General features: G+C 43.4%; 1 protein-coding gene across 2 annotated transcripts in view; it reads left to right on the top strand.

The window, feature by feature from the left end:
• The window catches only part of znf469 (zinc finger protein 469), a 241,555-nt gene that overhangs the window by 181,958 nt on the left and 42,825 nt on the right, over nt 1-16,772 (top strand). For both annotated transcript variants that reach the window (XM_033635176.2, XM_078168009.1), the window contains one exon: nt 14,847-15,061. The gene's annotated coding sequence lies outside the window, so the exon portion shown is untranslated. The remainder of the gene's footprint in view (nt 1-14,846; nt 15,062-16,772) is intronic.

Here is a 16,772-nt window from a genome sequence, read left to right as displayed (position 1 = left end):
GCACTGCCAGTTCTTCCTACCAGCCGTGTTTTTTGACAAGTTGCTGTGCTCTAATGATGGTGTGTGTGTGACAGCTTCTATTGTCAATGTCACATCTCATGCTGTTGCCCTTCTGCTGTCCCAGGATGAAGTACCACATTCTATATAAATCATTTCAACATCTGCATAGCCTGTGGAAGTGTGCTCTCTGTGTTTTGTGTAGTCTCATTTCTTTTTGGTGACTGCTTGTATTTTGTCAATAAAGTATACATAGCACTTAAAAATTAATATTTTTCAGTAGGTTGTTTTGTAGATTGCACTTGAAATGAATAGTGCAGAAAACATTGTTAGTAGTGCAACAAAACACACAAACTTAATGTAGTCCTCTGCTGTTCTCCAGTCTTCTCATTCTCTTAGCAGTTCAGTAGTCTATTTTACTGCAGGATAACTGCAAGCAGCATTGCTGTACTGATCCTCAGTGTGACTTCTAGTTGTGAATGTGACCTTTGAACTTCAGCTGCCCTCTAAAAGTTCAAAATTCAAAGATATTCTCTTCACCTCCTCCACAAAACTAACCAAATGATGTAAAATCCGTAGTGCCCGGCATTGTTTTGCACTTTCTCAATATCTATGAAATGTTCACAAGTCTGATGACACTTATTACACATTACAGTGTTGTGGAAATAATGCCTTAGAGCGGCAAAGGTTATAAACCTTTTGGTTGTAATGTAAAGAGGCATTTTGTTTTTACACATGTTGTATTGTGCACATGTGAAGCTTGTCTTTACATTTGGCCTTCTATATCATCTTAAAATTTTCCAAGATGTATAGCATGTAAGAGAAACGTGGTCATAAAAACATCAGTTTTTCCATCTTTCAGATACAGACACATTCTTTTGGCTTTTTTTGGTCTGATTTCATGGAACTTTAGATCGATTGAAATCATTGCTGGTGAAGAAATGATATAATAACATAGCGGCCAGAGATGAGTCACCACTAATTTCACGTTCCCTTTCAAAACCCGCTGTTCAATTGTGCCGTTCAAGCGCTGCGGGTGAACGGCACAATTGAAAGCCCAGCCAATGAGAAAGCCCAGTCATGACATCACAGTCATGCAGTGTGGCAGATGGATGGGGGAGAACGTTCCAGAAACAACATCAGAAACACTGCAGCAGAAGCAGCAGTTCAACTCTTGTTTCATTAGTGGCCCAGCAGTGATCAGCACAATTGGTTAGTGGGTGGCATCCAGCCAGAGGTCCTGCTTACGAGGCAGGAACACAGTGACTCTCTACAGTTACTTTAGGATAAGGAAACCGTAAAATAATCACAGCCCTGGGGTGTGCCATTGCTGTACGTCCATCATCAGTCCTTCATCAGCATACTTCTGCTATGAGGCCACGAGAACCACAGCCAAAGTGGCGGCTTGCCTTGTCCTCTGTATATGAAGTGAATGAAGGAACGTCCCTCGGAATATAATTGAAGACTATGGGGAACACTGCACAGGGACTATGGATCTGAGGTATCGTTCCAGAAACTGTTGTGAGACAGACGATTAATCTCCAATTCTCCAAATACATTAATGAAATGGCCAGCTGATGAAAGTCTCAGCCTGCGAGGTTGCTATTGGTCCAGCTGGCTTGACTCCAACAACAAATTCAGCCAGCTGCCCGGGTGCCAATTAATCCGTGGTTTTAGCTTCTTCCTGCTAACTTAAATCTGGTGTACCGTTATCAGAGCTTAGAAATACTGTTGCTAGATGCTTCTCTCTGACTGCCATAGAGATTTATAGCGCTGCGTATCATCAGGATGGACTGATTATGCAGCCTGTCACATGTTCAGTCAGCAGCTGCAGGACAGGGACAGCTGTGACTTCCTGAATCCCAACTACTGAAACTGTTGCCAAGCCAGACTAATCACAGCTGGAGCAATCTCATTCCGATATGATATGAAGCAGCTTACAAGAAGATCTTGAGAAACGTCGACACATTTTATGATCAAGGATATTATCTTGAAAATGGCTGAAAAAGAAAGTGCTCAAGGTTGTATAGAGCGTATTTAAACATGTACTGCACAGCTGGTTGAACCAGTTCCAGGTATTTTAGGATTCAGAGCGCCTGCCTAGTAGCAACAGAGCGCTACTGAGGGGTTTATTTAACTTATTCAACATCATTGGGTGACATAAAAATGATGAATGGATGAGCAAGAGTGTGTAAATCTGTCCACTCTGTACATACCATGAAATTAACCACGAAAGGAGCAAAGGGAAGGGCAAAGCACACATCTTCCCCCTCCTTATCAAATAAGCTGAAATTAGATCATTAGGCGTCTTAGGAGATGATCAAAAGGAACTTAATTAGAGAAACAATAGTGTCATACTGCTACTGGCTATCCTGTGTGTCTGCCTCACAAAGCATAAAACTTGTTCATCTTCCCTCTCTTTATGTCTCCATTTTTTTCTCCTCTTCTTCCTTTCATCCTCAGCCAGACGTTTTTGGACATGTAAGATGTACAAAAAAAAATGCAGGAAGGAGAAGAAGAAAGAAAGGAAGAAAGGACAGTTCTAAAGGAATATGGCTCGTATTAATCTGGAAATATTGCTTTACCTCATCTGAACTAAATTACTGGTCTGAACTCGCTGTCCTCAGAGAGCAGGCAGAGCGCCACCGGCAGCCCAGATGGGCAAGGAGTGGTCGGCAGATCTGTCACCGTGACCACGGTGAGCACATGAACCCCTGGTCTGTTGAGCTCTGTAGCTGTCTTTTTATACAGCGGATCAAAAGTGTTTCTTTGTTGATGTTGGGCTCGGATTTTATACTCAGGGGGCGTCTCTGAAGGGGAATCCAGAAGTTTTTGAGACTCTTTCTCTCTTTCTTTGTCCTCTTTCCTGCTATCTTTGTGGCTTTGTGTATTGTTTTGAGGCCAGAAGAACCCCTAAGCAAAGATGTGAAGATAATAAAAGCTCATCTGTTAAAATATTAATGATATCCTTTCAGCTCATGACAGCATTTGAGCAGGTCTATGGATGATTTTTAAGACAGTCACAGTTGTGCCTGGTTGCTGTGTGAGATCCAAGTGCACGTTGCTGGAGGCCATGAAATCTAAAGTTAGAGGAGTGGAGCAGGCTCGTGGTGTGGCTAAAGCTTGCCAAGGCTTGCGGTTTCCACTGGTAAGGAGCAGAGGCAGGCACAAGTGACTGCAACCTCTCTCACTGCTACTCCGAGGAATTTAAAGGTGTGATTGTACGCGCTGCGAGTAAACACTGGCCCATCTGCTCTCTCTCTCACCCATAACTGAGCAGAACTGACACGCAAAAATTTCACCAGGCTATATAGTAAGATAGACAGCAGCCTCAGAGAAACAAGAGAGAGATATATGACTATTGCATAATATCAATGGCCAGTGGCACCAAGTCAAGCAGTGCTTGTTGCTATGATTGCATAACTCCACCTGTCAGCGATGAGTGTGAAAAGTGCTCAAAGGACCTGCTCGTATTAGATGAGAGGCTTTGTCAGCATAACTTTGCTGCAGATGTGTGACAGGGCTTCACACTAGAAAAGCATTCTGTTGTGCCAGTCGGTCAAAAGGAAGTGGTCAGCGGAGGAGGAGGAGCAGGAGGTGTGTTTTTGTTCGTACATCAACTTCACGTTTCACCTTTAACAAATTTACAAGACAGAGGAAAAGCTGTGATTTATCTCCAACGATAAATTACCTTGCACATGCCCCTGACATCAGTCTCTAACATAAACCAGCAGGAGGGTTACAGCAGTTATGACCGACAGCAAGTGAACATGCTCACACTTCAGTCACTATACCAAAACATATGCGGTACATACAGTGCCCTGCTGTGCATCTGTATTTACATATTACAGTTATGGGCAACCAGATGATAGTAACAACTGTTTATTAAGAACTAAATGTAATTGTGAGCAATATAGAGGACAAATGATTGTATATTTGTAGTAATATTTATTCTCAGTAGCTTTTTATCTTCAGTGTTATTATTTGTGTTTGTGTTAAAGAAATAAAAATAAACTCGAAATTTAAAAAAAGGAGGACAAAGGCTGAGCAAATTAGAAATGCCAGAATAAAAATGTAATAAATTGCATTATCCTCATCCCAGTCTATGTCTATTAATATTGAGTATCTGCCCATACAAAGTGATATTAATATTTTCCTTTATAATACAACTGCACAGTGCTTACATTGTATATTAGTAAACAAACAGTTGATGTGTTTGACAGCTGAACAGCTCTGCATTATGACAAGATAGCTCACATCAATGCCTTTCTTTGGTTTCATCGGTTTCCCATGCTTATATTAGTTTCTATAATGTCCATATGTTTATGTTACGCTGTATATATGGAGACAGGAGCGTCAGTGTTGATCTGTTGTGGCAGGACGGTTTTAAGGAGTTAGAAAGCATGATCAAAATATTGAAGTTCACATGCAGTTTCACCAGAAGTACGTAAGAGGCTTGATACTCTTGAGAAATGTCCCCGAGGTAGAGGCAAAATTTGTGTTTCTTTTTTTTTTTTTTCTTAAACTCAAGCATGTAAGGTGTGTTAGTGCAATAGGATATTTTTGGCAGCTGTTGGACCCATAGTCAAAATGATTGGGTTGAACGTCACGTAAAAAATGGCTTCATTGGGTTTAAAGCTGATCCTTCAGGCTGTGGACATCCCTGCTCTACATGCTTCAAACACAAGTCGTACACACTGTGGACACACCATACTGGTGGAAGGAGTAGTCAAGGTTTGAGACAATCTGGGATAGGACCGAATGCCATAAAATTGCTGCATTTCTGAAAAGTTAACACACATTGATGCTGGAAGAGCAGAGTGTGTTGTGACAAGTTGACAGTGCAGGCTGACATACTTCAGGATGTTGCTGGTGTGTGCTGCCCTTTGTCGTCAAAGCAATACAGTGTGAATTTTATTTTTCACTCCGTCTGCCATTTCTTCTTCCAAGTTAAGTATTTTGCTCCTGATAGATCTGATCATCTTTTAAGCAAACAACTTTTACGATATTTTAGTTTCAAGGAGCTTCAACTTGCTGTCACACTATCATCAAATAAAGTCGGTTTTCCAGTGTTGAACTGCTTCTACCTGCACATGCTCAACCTCCACCACCCTCACAAACTGTGTGTATCTGACAATCTGAGCTGTGGGAGGTGTGTGGTGTAGCATGTGCATTGATATGTCTATAAATGAAATCACTGGACACCAAGCGGACAGTAGATGTGGAATCAGTTTGTTTCTTCCTTCCCCTTTGGAGCTCCTCCACCCATTCTGTCAGGTGGCTGTATTTGAAACAGCAATACACATCAACAGTGTCTTGACGTATGTCATCGCATGTTGTCGGCTCGTCATGATACATTACAGTCATATTTTCCAGCATCGATGCATTTTTAAACGCTTGCCCCTGGACTGGCTAACATCTATATTGCCTGGTAAATGGTACAGCATCAACTGATGCAATAGTACGCCACAGATGTGTGATCACTCAAACTGTCTCACAACAAGCCTGCCTTACAGGGCCACAAAGCAGGCACGCCCCTGCTTCATAGGAGAGGTGGATTCTGGTCAGTGTCTCCCGTGTTTGTACATTCACCTGACTTGCTTATAGCTGACCTCTGACCTCAGGAAACACATCCCCGTGGGAGAGGGAAATGTGCCTGTGAGAGGCCCGCTCGTGGGCGGCGGAGTGGTTTTATACACAGACTGGCATTATCTGCATCTCCTGCTCCACTCAAAGGACAGGGCCACTAAATATACCCTGTGAGGCCTTCCCAGGCTCCTCTGGGCTGGGGAGATGCGGCCGCTGCTTGGGCCGAAGGCCAATGACATGGCTGCCGACCTCCACGGAAAGTATTTTTAAGGTCAATTACAGGGTAGAGTGCCTTTAGATGGCCGACTGGTGCTGAGGAGGCCTCATATTAAAGGTTTATGTGGAGAAGGACCAGAGAAGTCTGCCTTAGCTCACCCCAGCTCCCATTGTTACCACACACCCACTGAGACAGTGTACTCTGAAGGATTCATGGGGTGATGCGTGCAGCACGTGTGTGTGTGTGTGTGTGTGTGTGTGTGTGTGCATGCGTGCGTGCGTGCGTGCGTGCGTTTGTCAATGACTAATACTCCAAAGTGTGGTTGAAGACGATTATTTGTGTGTTTGACACAGTAACACTCATGTATGCCAATTTATCTAGAAATTCTTGTGAATTCTGTGGTCATTCGTTATACTGTGGTCAACGTCCCTCTAACAGATAATGTGAGCACTCCTCAAGGAGCCTCAGTGCAACAAATCATAAATGACACTCTGCAGAAACACAAACATCACTGGTCTCAAATTAGATGAGCATTTGCTTTAAGTCTGTGACCTTTTTCGCCTTATTAGCTAGATATGGCTTCCTGCAAGCTTAACATTGCATAAAGCTTACAGTGCTTATAATTAAAGGATAGATTCACATTTTTCCAAGTCTTTCTTAAAACGGCATTCAGGGGCCCTTGTGTTCATTGAACATATGAAAGAGTTTGAAAGAGTTATTGGTCACAGTAATCATTCATCCTGTCCATACAGACCGTGAAAAAAAGCCTTCTGAAGTCTGAGATAGTTAAACCAAGTGGGTATTTTTCCAAAGTTACATTCCTTTTAAATTCACCTCTTTGTGTTACTATCCCTCCACCACAGCTCAGCAAGGAAACACTGAGCGGGGCAGCACAAACACGAAATTTTGCTATGAATAGATTGTAAATGTGAAGGATCCCCACTTGATTTGAATAACTCAGACTGCTGAAGTCTCATATTAGCTTTGATTGAACTATAATTCCAATTTTGTAGAACTTGACCTCCATTTCTTAAACTGGAGTGGCACTGGAGAGGGATATCTTTATGGCCAGTATGAAAAAGATGATTGATTACAGTGACCAATAACTTTTTCCCAAGCGGCAACAATCCAGGGCTGAATAATAAAGCCAACACCAAAGAACAAAAAACTGCAGTTCATCAAATGGCCACTTGAGGCTGACTGTACAAGCCAGCCAATCCCCATAGACACTCATGTTAAAACACCCAACTTTACAGCAGAAATAAATATGTTTACAGCCTAGTACAGTTTTGGTCTCTTTAGCTGATTTCCCCCTTCATGACAACTGTATGGGGTGTGAATTTTTGTATAAGAAAAACCAAGATGGCGGCCGATACGCCAAACTCAAGGCTTCAAAACAGGAGTCCATGAACCAATAGGTGACGTCATGGTTTCTATTCATACAGTCTATGCTTTTTCCTTGCACATTATGCACATGAATTTTGTTTAAGAGGTTCCAATTTTTTGATATCACAGTATTAATTATAGCGGTTTATATGGTGGTACTTACGAAATCACTTTTCAGTCAGCAAGCAAGCAGGCTTTATAATATCGGACAGGATCACAGTCTCAACAGAGAAAGCATGTAGCGTTTTTGTCCATACAGACCGATGATAACCACAGAATAACAAACACACTTTGTTGCTCATTAGAGAGCTTATCTTAATCCTCCACTCCCACACATTCGCTCACACACTCACACAAGCCCCATTCTCTCTACACAGGCCACACACACAGCTGACCGGCGCTCAATATAAATGAACATCCAGCGAGATGATTTTGGTCCTTTTCATGGTTCATTCCAACACGACTCCAGCCAGCCATAAATACAGGCCTGTCAAAATGTGTTCTACCCCACAGAGAGGGGAGTGGTGGAAGGTACAGTAGACACCATTCACCTCTCTGTGTGTTTGGAGGGGGCAGAGGGAAGGTTGGAGTTGGTGGCTTTGGTCTCCACGAAGAGTGAAGTATTGATGGGACAAAAGTGAGGGGAAGGATTGAAAGGCCTATTTGTGCAGATGAGGGCCGGGCATCTCTGTGTTTGGTTTGCTGTGGCTCTGCTACAGTTCAATGGCAGCTCTATCCGCCCTTCTCTATTTCAACCCAGACGCCTTAATAAAGACAAAATAAAGGCACCGGAAGATGAAACCTAAAGAGGAAGCAAACATCAATATGTGTTTTAGTATTTAACTTTATCACTTTATCACTGTGCTCCAGACATAAATGACATTTTCAGTCAGTAACCCTTCAATTAGCTGCAGTTTAGCCTGAGACACCAGTCTAGCAATGCACAGCATAGTGATTATCTTGTTTTCACTGTGTGAACATGATTAGCAAATGGGTTGGGATGTTTAAGTGTCTTAGGATAAAATTTGTTGAGTAAATGAAGAAACTTTTTTTTTTTAATTTTCACTTGTATTTGACACACAAGAGAGTAGACTAGAAACAAGGGGAGAGAGATGAATATGACAGTCACCATCAGTGCCACAACTGGAATGTAACCCAGGACATTGCGTGAATGTGCCATGGGCTGTAACCTCTCAGCTACCAAGGCACTTGGTGAAAAATATTTTCTTTTTTTTCTTTTTTTTTTACGTCAGACAAGCATAACAGAAAGCTACTATAGATATTCTTCAGTAGTTCATATTTCATCCAACCTGGTCTCACTCCCAACTTGTGGCAGTCCACATTGGGTTGGCAGAAGTGGTGGTGGAGGACCCAAACAAATTCTGGACTTTCACCCTTAAGACCGCTGTTTGTGTCCCGAATGAAACCAGTGAAAGTCAGTTGACTTATTTTGATAATAACGTAGTGTGCTAGTATGTGTAGCATACAACGCTAGTGACGTATGTCCCCTGCTGTTACAGTAAGTAAAGCATTTAACAAGCAGAAATTGTACATATGTTGTGAAAGCAGAAGTTTATTTTGAAGAAACTTGCATGTAATGAGTCCAAATTGACACAAGCGTCCAAAACTGACACTGGAGGGGACGTAGAGCGTCATAGTTTGACGCGTAGGGTCACTGACCAAGTGTTGGTATTTGACAAGTTGGGAGTGAGAATGTGTTGTTTCATCAGGTTCAGCCAAGATATTTATTGTTTTTCACGAAAGATAGTTGTAATGAAATCTAAGATTCTTGGATGTGTTTATGCGCTTTTAATTGAATTTATTTGAATTGAATTCTTGCTGACGTCAGTACAGGGGAAGATATTTAAGTAGAAGCTATGCTCAAAGTAGCATCACGAGGAATTACATCCATTTTGGATGAGTTGCAATCTCTGCCAAAATTCAGTGCCAACGTAGGAAGTTGTGTGCCCTGTATTTAGCGAGGCAGATAGTAAAGGTGTGGAGGTCACTGCGATGGAGTGAAGTGAACTTTCATGCAAAATATGTTTGTAGTTTTACCATATTCATGAACTTTTCTTTACCTCAACCAGATGTTGTAGTTGCCTTATCCTCACCATAACCAGGGATGCAACGACGGCGATACTGACCTTGTCAAGGTTTTGTCAGTCTCATAGCCCATCAGCTATCGGTCTGACGACAATATGTCTCTGGGGGTAATGGTCAATATTTTGGGGTAGTGGTGTAGTCAGCAGATACCCGAGCCAAGACTTCCTCTTCTGAGCATTGGTCATTTCAGCTTATTTCTATGAACAGATATCTGTATAAGGATGCAAATACATTTTCAAATAAAAGTTTAGCAAAAGCTTAATCATCGTCAGACAATAGTTGATGGATCCCGAGATTGCTTTTCAGCCAATGCCTTCTGCCTCCTTCGTTCTCCACTTGGATTACTTAACTGCCACTCAGTCGTGATTGTTCAACACTACTTGGACTACAAATAGAAACCAGAGCACCTCTGATATCAAAATGTTGTACCATTGCTCATAGACTCTGCATGCATATGCAGACATCTGTTCAGAGAGAGATTAAGACTTAGTAAAATTATCAAGTAAAGATGTTCTTGTCTTGCAGTAAGTTTGCTTCAAAGCTATTTTACTTTTTTTGATTAAACGCTTTACTTCTATATCTAGGACAGATAAGAGAAGAGAATAGTTTTCCAAGTAAAGCCGAAGTCTCCCTTTGCCCCTCTAAGAAGATGAGGCACCTAGAATGGGCCTTTTCCCCTTTCCTCAACTCTTCTTCTTTCACCTCCAAACCCCCCGATCCGGCCTCAACTCCTCCCAGCCCAAACCCCCACGCCTTGTCTCCCTGGGAACATCATCACTCCTGGTCCACATGGCCGGGCAAGTACACATCGCCAAGCTGCTAAGTCTACACTGGCTGGGGTGCCCCGTGTTTGCCCTGGGGGAGAGCAAGCCACTGGGCTTTCTGGGTCAGAAATGGCACACCAGGGTGTGATGGGCTTTGCTCTGCTGGTAATGGCCATCGTAGGTGTGAAATTCCCAGAGCTGAGGCTGACCACTCAGCCCGGCATCTCCAGAGCCCAAAAGCTGTACAGACAGAGGAAGGGTCTGGATGTGTTAGACCTTTTGGTTCACCACCATCACCTGTGTCTGAGCTGAAACCCACAGTCTCATTTTATTGGGGCCCTTTCTCGTCTCGATGCACAAACACACAATGCACTCATAGAACTAGCTTGTAAAATGCTGTATATTCCTGTTTTAAAATCTTAATATTATTGTTTTTATTGGATATTTCAGGTGTGTAGCAGTCAGTGAGTCATGGAATACAGTCAACCTCAATTTCCTTAATTGGGAGTTACAAGAGTGTTAGTGTGGGTGGCGATGGGGAGGCCTTTCATTGGGGCGTCACTGGGTGTGTCAGCAACATGACCCGGAGCGACCCTGGTACTGTACGTCCTCAGAGCAGCTGTGGTTAAATAAGGTTGCAGTTATCATTTTTCATCTCTGAAGAAAACCTCTTACTGTACTTTTCAGGCTCTAATGCCATGCAAATGTACATGCATGTCAAACTGTAGTAATTATTGGATAAACACAGACCTGAGGCTTGATCTTTTCTTTAGCAGTTAAGAGCTTTATTGTCAAGTCTTGTTCGAGAGCCAGTTCTGGTTACAACAGAGTAATGACTGTGTGTGCGCTACACAGTGCACCAACATTTGTGGCACACAGCCAGACTGCAACACTTGACTCCACTGTCATCTTGCCATGGCTTCATTGATTCATCCTTTTATTCCTAGAATAAAGCTTTATAGAAGGTGAATGTCAAAAAGCTGTTCTCATTGCTATATTTAGCATTAGGGAATTATATTTAGCAATAACTATACAGCAGGTCAATGAATATCTACCTGCAGGTTGCCTCCAGAAAGGTCACAGTTTAATTAGTTTTTTGACCCAGGTATTACTCCCTGAGGGGAGGTTAGAATACTCTAAGCTCATTAAAGGACTTTATATGTTTAGCGTTGGTGTTTTATATGACTTTTTCTGCCACAGAGAGAGAGAGAGTCCATTTAGACACCTTAGACGGTTGGCAGAGTGAGGATATGGGCTTAAGGGTAAAGTATAAATCTGTGTTCTTTTAATGCCCTGCGTGAACTAAAAATACTTGTTTAGACTAGTTTAACACAAGCCACTGGTGTCCTGATATGCGCAGGCCCCAGGGCTGGGTTTAAACAATCTCCATATTCATCCTGGAAATGAGGAGTCGATCTTAGGCTCGCTCACTTTGATACATCTCACAAAGGTTTTCTGTGTTAAGAATACAGAAAGTTCCCTCTCTTTCCATCTGCCTCGACTCTGCTTTCAATTCAGGCCGTTAAGAGTGAAATTTCAATTTCACAACAACCTCTGATTGAATCCTGAAGTCTAATATGATTCCAGCTGCCATCCAAGGGCAAGTTGTCTCTGCGGCACTGCATTCCCTTTAAATCCCATTGTATGTTGTTGTTCCGTTTATGCAGTTTAATTCACTTGCATGCCTATGTGATTCTACCACAAACTATTCTTGGAGTTATTGGCGTTAAGAGGTTTCATTCTGTACTGCAGTAATGTACTTCCCTTTGGGCCCTGCCCGGCGTGGCTGTTTTGCCAGTTGTATATGATGCCTGACAGTCAGACCTTTTTTCCTTTTGCTTTTGAAATCCAATCACAGAGGCAGCCTGTTTTGGCTTTTCTGTAACCTAAAGTTCCTGTGAGGTGATGGTGTTGTTCTTCCCCCAGCCTGCTCTGCATAAAGGGTGTTTATAACCCAGTGGTGTTTAGATATTCACCCATATAGCCTTTTACTTTGATATTTAATGTTGGCCTTTTAGGATTAAGGCAGTCAGGATGACATTTCCTGGTGTGATACAGCTCTCTTTTATTCAAGCTTGAAGACCTTTTATTGAAATCTGCACTGAGCAGCACTGGGGATTCTCATTACACAAGCAGCCTGTCTGTCTTTCGGGGTCTTTGGGGTGAATTAAAATGAAATGAAATGACGTATGTGTGTACCAGATTAAATGAATGATTGAAACAAATGTGTGAGGAATTCCTTGTAAAAAGGATCTCTCTGGAAAAAGGAAGGTACAGTAACTTCAGTTATGAAATCAAGAGGCACAAAGGTTCATCCTCCCAAAAACAGAAACAGGGAGCAGAGTGAGAGGAGAGAGATGTTGGGCCAAACTTTCCCTTATCCCTGTCTGTAAATGGACTGTATGTACATTACAGCTCAACTCAACCCCTAGTGGCTGGACAGAATATTGTGTCCTCTCAGTAAATTCCCCCTCAGTCCTAAATCCTAGTTTAAGATCCTGAAATGCAATCACATCTATTGCTGCTATTTGTGGCTGACAGCCTGTCATTACTCTTCTAATGTTTCTTATTATATGGACATTTAGTGCTATTTTTATCTATTTACTATGGTTATGGTAATGACAACACTTGATCACACGGTAGGCGGTAAACAAACACCAGCTTTCAGATGTTGGATTAGTTGTTTTTTTTTTTCAGTCACTAAAGCCCCAGATTAAAGACATAAAATACCGCAGAAGGGCTGCCCGTGGCTCTGGTTTTTGGAGGATTAGTGTTTCTTAGCAGTGAAGAGTACTAAAATGAGTTTGTCTCCCTTTTTTCTGTCGTCCATGGACTAACCCACTCCAACAGACTCAAACCCCATCCCCAAGCCCCGGCTTTCACCGCCTACAATGAAGGCAGCCTATAACCTAAGTACTGTTTTGTGGACCTGTGTAAATTTGACACCATTATGCCACAGAGAGGGTCTGTGTAGGTGTTAATGCTAGTGTGGGGGATCGCCAGAGATCTGTATAATTCCTGCTTACCTCATCAAGTGCTGCCAAAAAAACCCTCCCTCTTTTACTGCATCACACAGACGTTTTGGTCATTTTGCTCCTTTCTGTGCAATCCTCCAGTCCTTCATGTTGGTTTAGAGTACAGTGTTTCTCTTGCTTATTCCTGTTGAGCCATCAAGAAACTACTACTGTATCTTAGGCTTGTGTAACTTTATTTGAAGCCAGGACTCTCTTTTTCTGTGAAAGTACTTCAAACGGAACACCATATGCAGTAGTGGTGGTCCTGGTGGACGTAGTGATGTGCTGCGGTGGTGTCTCTTTCTAATTTTCAGCAGGATCAAGGCCCAACTGTCATTCTATGCACTGGAGCCTGACCTACAGCATTCACCAGCAGATTAGCTCTCTCAGATTCCTGGGGAAAACACTACTTTGAACTTTCATTTTTTTGCCATTTCATGTCAAGGACCTACATTTCAGTTTGACCTCCAGTGAACCCGTAACTTTAAGTTGTGTAGAATATAGGCTACTGTGCTGTGTCTGTTTCTCTCTGAAGTCAAGTGAAATCCCCTTTGCTGACACATTTTTCCTAATTACAAGTTGATGTGAAACTTTAAACTTGGCGTTTTTACTCTTCCCGTCTTTTTCTTTGCACCTCTCCGCCTGTGCCATGGCTCGGTTTAAGCTGGCAGACTTGGTAGAGCTAGGTTTGTGTGTGGTGGCACTGGGGGCAGGGAGCAGAGCTTGCCTGGGTTGTGCGTACCCAGCCCCTCATAATTACAGACAGTAAACAGCTAGTGCTTTTATGCCTATTTTCCCCGTCTGATGGGGAGAGAGTTCACTTTGGCATAAGAAGAAAAAGGCAGAGAGGATGAGAAGGAGGGGAGCGACAGTCTGAAGATGGACAAAAACTGTCATCCTTATTTTGGGTGTTGACAATGCTAGCCGTTTGGGACGAGTTGGTGAGACTTAGAGACAGGTTTATAGACACACAAACACAGAGACAGACATTGTCCCCACCCCCTAGGACTCAACACTTCTTCTTGAGCGACAGTCTTTTGATGTGATCTTTTCTTACAGTAGGTATTAATTAGAACTTCCAGCAACCCCTGGTTAAATGTGTCTCGTCTCTTTTTGCACTTCTCCCTAAAACTGTCAGATTGATCATCCGTTCTGCTGTGTGTATTTCTCTCCGAGTGTGTCTGTGTTTTTCTTTCCGTCTGCCTGCATGTCTGTGTCCTTCACTCTGTCTGTCTCCCCCCTCTCTCCTAAGTGAATCTCTGCTGCCTCAGACTCCTCACTTGGTCCAAATTTAATTCTCCACCCTCTGCTTTCCTTCTTCATTTTACCTCCCATCCCTCACACACACACACTTCATCCTTCTGTACTTATTTTTTAGTGCTTCGCTGGCAAAACTGTTAAGCTGAAACAACTCTGAGGCATTGTACTAAAGATTTCAAAACAAGTTACAGTTTGTGGATTTGAACCATATGCTCTATACCATCTCTCTGTCTCTTTACGTCCTTCCTCATCTCTCTCTGTCCCTCTCTCTCTGTGCACTGCACAGCCCTGGCAGCCGGTGGGATGGGAGGTTTTCTTTGGCAGTCTGCTCCCCCTTTCTTGGCTGGGACAGGCCCTGGAGCGTGCTACTGGCTGGGAGTGTGGAAGGGAAGGTAGTGAAGGAGGAGGGGAGGCAGGGAGGGAGGGAGGGAGAGAGGGCTTGGGAGGAGGGAGACTGGAGGGGTGGAGGCGTGGTCTGCAGCTGGTAATGAAGTCTTCTCTTTTCATCCTCAGAAGGCAGAGTGTGAGCGGACGGGCCCGGGGTCTGCGTGGCTCCACTGCTTTCTCTGCCTGTAAAGTGTGCCGAGCGTCCCTCCGCTCTGCGCTGTGCTGCCTGTGCGTCAGTGCCCGTCTCCCACAGCTGAGAGATACAAAGAGACCGAGTCTGAGAGAGACCGCTACAGTCATGAGGCTTTCCCTTGTACTGGCTCCACAGCATTACTCTTGAGGTAAGACTTGAGACTGTGTCCTTCTCCTGTGCTGCTCCTGCCTGTCTCTCTCTTTCACTGCTCCCCTTTACTGTCTGTCTGTCTCTGTTGATTGTTGTGGTGGGGGGTGGGGGGTGTAATGGGGGCTGTCCGGATTAGGCCCCTCCCACTTTGAACGTGCATGTGTATGTGTGTGCACATAACTGTATGTGCAGTGGTAGGTAGGTGTGTGTTTGTGCATGTGTGAGCATGCACACATGAATCTACCATATGTGTGTGTTTGCACATTTCCTACATTGTTTAAGTATGAATGCAGACTGAGTCAGCATTCACTGAAAGGTTTATGTTAATGGTGACAAATGGCTCCTACTGGTCAGGCAAGGATGAGGGTCAGACTGGGGCTGAGACATTCTGGAAAGAGGAAGATGGGATATCAGTTATGGGATGGGAACTTTAGTAACAGTTGACTGGAAGTGGATATTCTCTGATAAATCCTTTAGTTTCCACAAATGTTTTTGTTGTCAGGCAAATTTACGGTCTCACTGTTGACTTTTATTGTTGGTCTGGGCTAGTGCTAGTGTAATATACTGCCATACAGTGACACTACCCCCTAATTTTAAATGAGCTGTTAAATCTCATACAGTGCGGTGTTGCTGCACCTGCATGCGTGTGGACACGTGGGGAGATATTTATTTGCACTGCTGATTGCTGTTTAAGGCAGAAGGATGCAACAGGCTATTGGGGCTCATCTCTGTAAATAAAATAGGACAGGAGACAGTCTGTACTCATCTGCAGCCCAGTGACACCAGGCTTTGAAGTGATTTCAGTGGATCTGTCCTCCTCCCCGCTGGGCAATTCAGATCCGGCCTGCGACTCACTCACTTTCATCCACATTCCCTTGGAAATCCATCCATCTGTATTCTCTCACTCACCTCCTTCCTGCTCCTAGTCACCCCATGAGTTCTTGCACCCTGATACCCCTCGGTGAGGCCTTCACCTCCTATCAACACCTCCCTCACTCTCGTAGACAGTATTCCTACGGTTTTATTCTCCATCCCCACTAGTCAGGCACGCTTCTGGGGAACGGGTCTTTCCGATACCTCTCCCGGAAAAAAAAACCTAAGCGACTTTCCATTAGTTTCTGCTGGGCCATGAGAATTATGGTTTCCCAAATGAATAGTGTACAGGAGCCTGGCTTAATTGAAAAAACACAAGCATGGTCTGCCATGAAGGAGACGGTCCTTGTGTCACTGTTGAACTGTGTGAATGTACTTTCCAGAGCTGGCGAGGGGGAGAGAAAGAGAGAGGAAAATACAAAAAGAGCATGAGATAGAGGACAGACAGAAGGCTGAGGCAAATAGAATTATGAAATGAGAGTGTGGAGAATCAAGAGGACTGATTGAAAACATTGCGGGTACTTTACAATGTAGATTTGGAGGTGATTGCAGATGAAGCATCAGGGGTTATAGAAAATGATATAAAAATTCCTCTGAAGGGGACCAAGAGAAAAAGAAAGCAGTGCTATGCGTGTGAATTTCCAGTTTGGCTTCATCTGGTCCGTCAGTCAGGACACTGTGTATTAAAGAGGGATTTTAGTGGGATAGAACGGCAGAAGGAAGTCATCATTAGACTGTTTTCTGGTCATTAAGCCCCAAAGGGCAACAGTAGACCCCACAGTAAAACCTGCTGGATTGCAGTCCAACTAACAGCAGCATCTCTCATGCTTTTCCCA

The sequence above is a fragment of the Epinephelus lanceolatus genome, chromosome 5 (genome assembly GCF_041903045.1).
Source record: "Epinephelus lanceolatus isolate andai-2023 chromosome 5, ASM4190304v1, whole genome shotgun sequence".
Taxonomy (NCBI): Eukaryota; Metazoa; Chordata; class Actinopteri; order Perciformes; family Serranidae; genus Epinephelus; species Epinephelus lanceolatus.
This window is presented reverse-complemented; position numbering and strand designations above follow the sequence as displayed.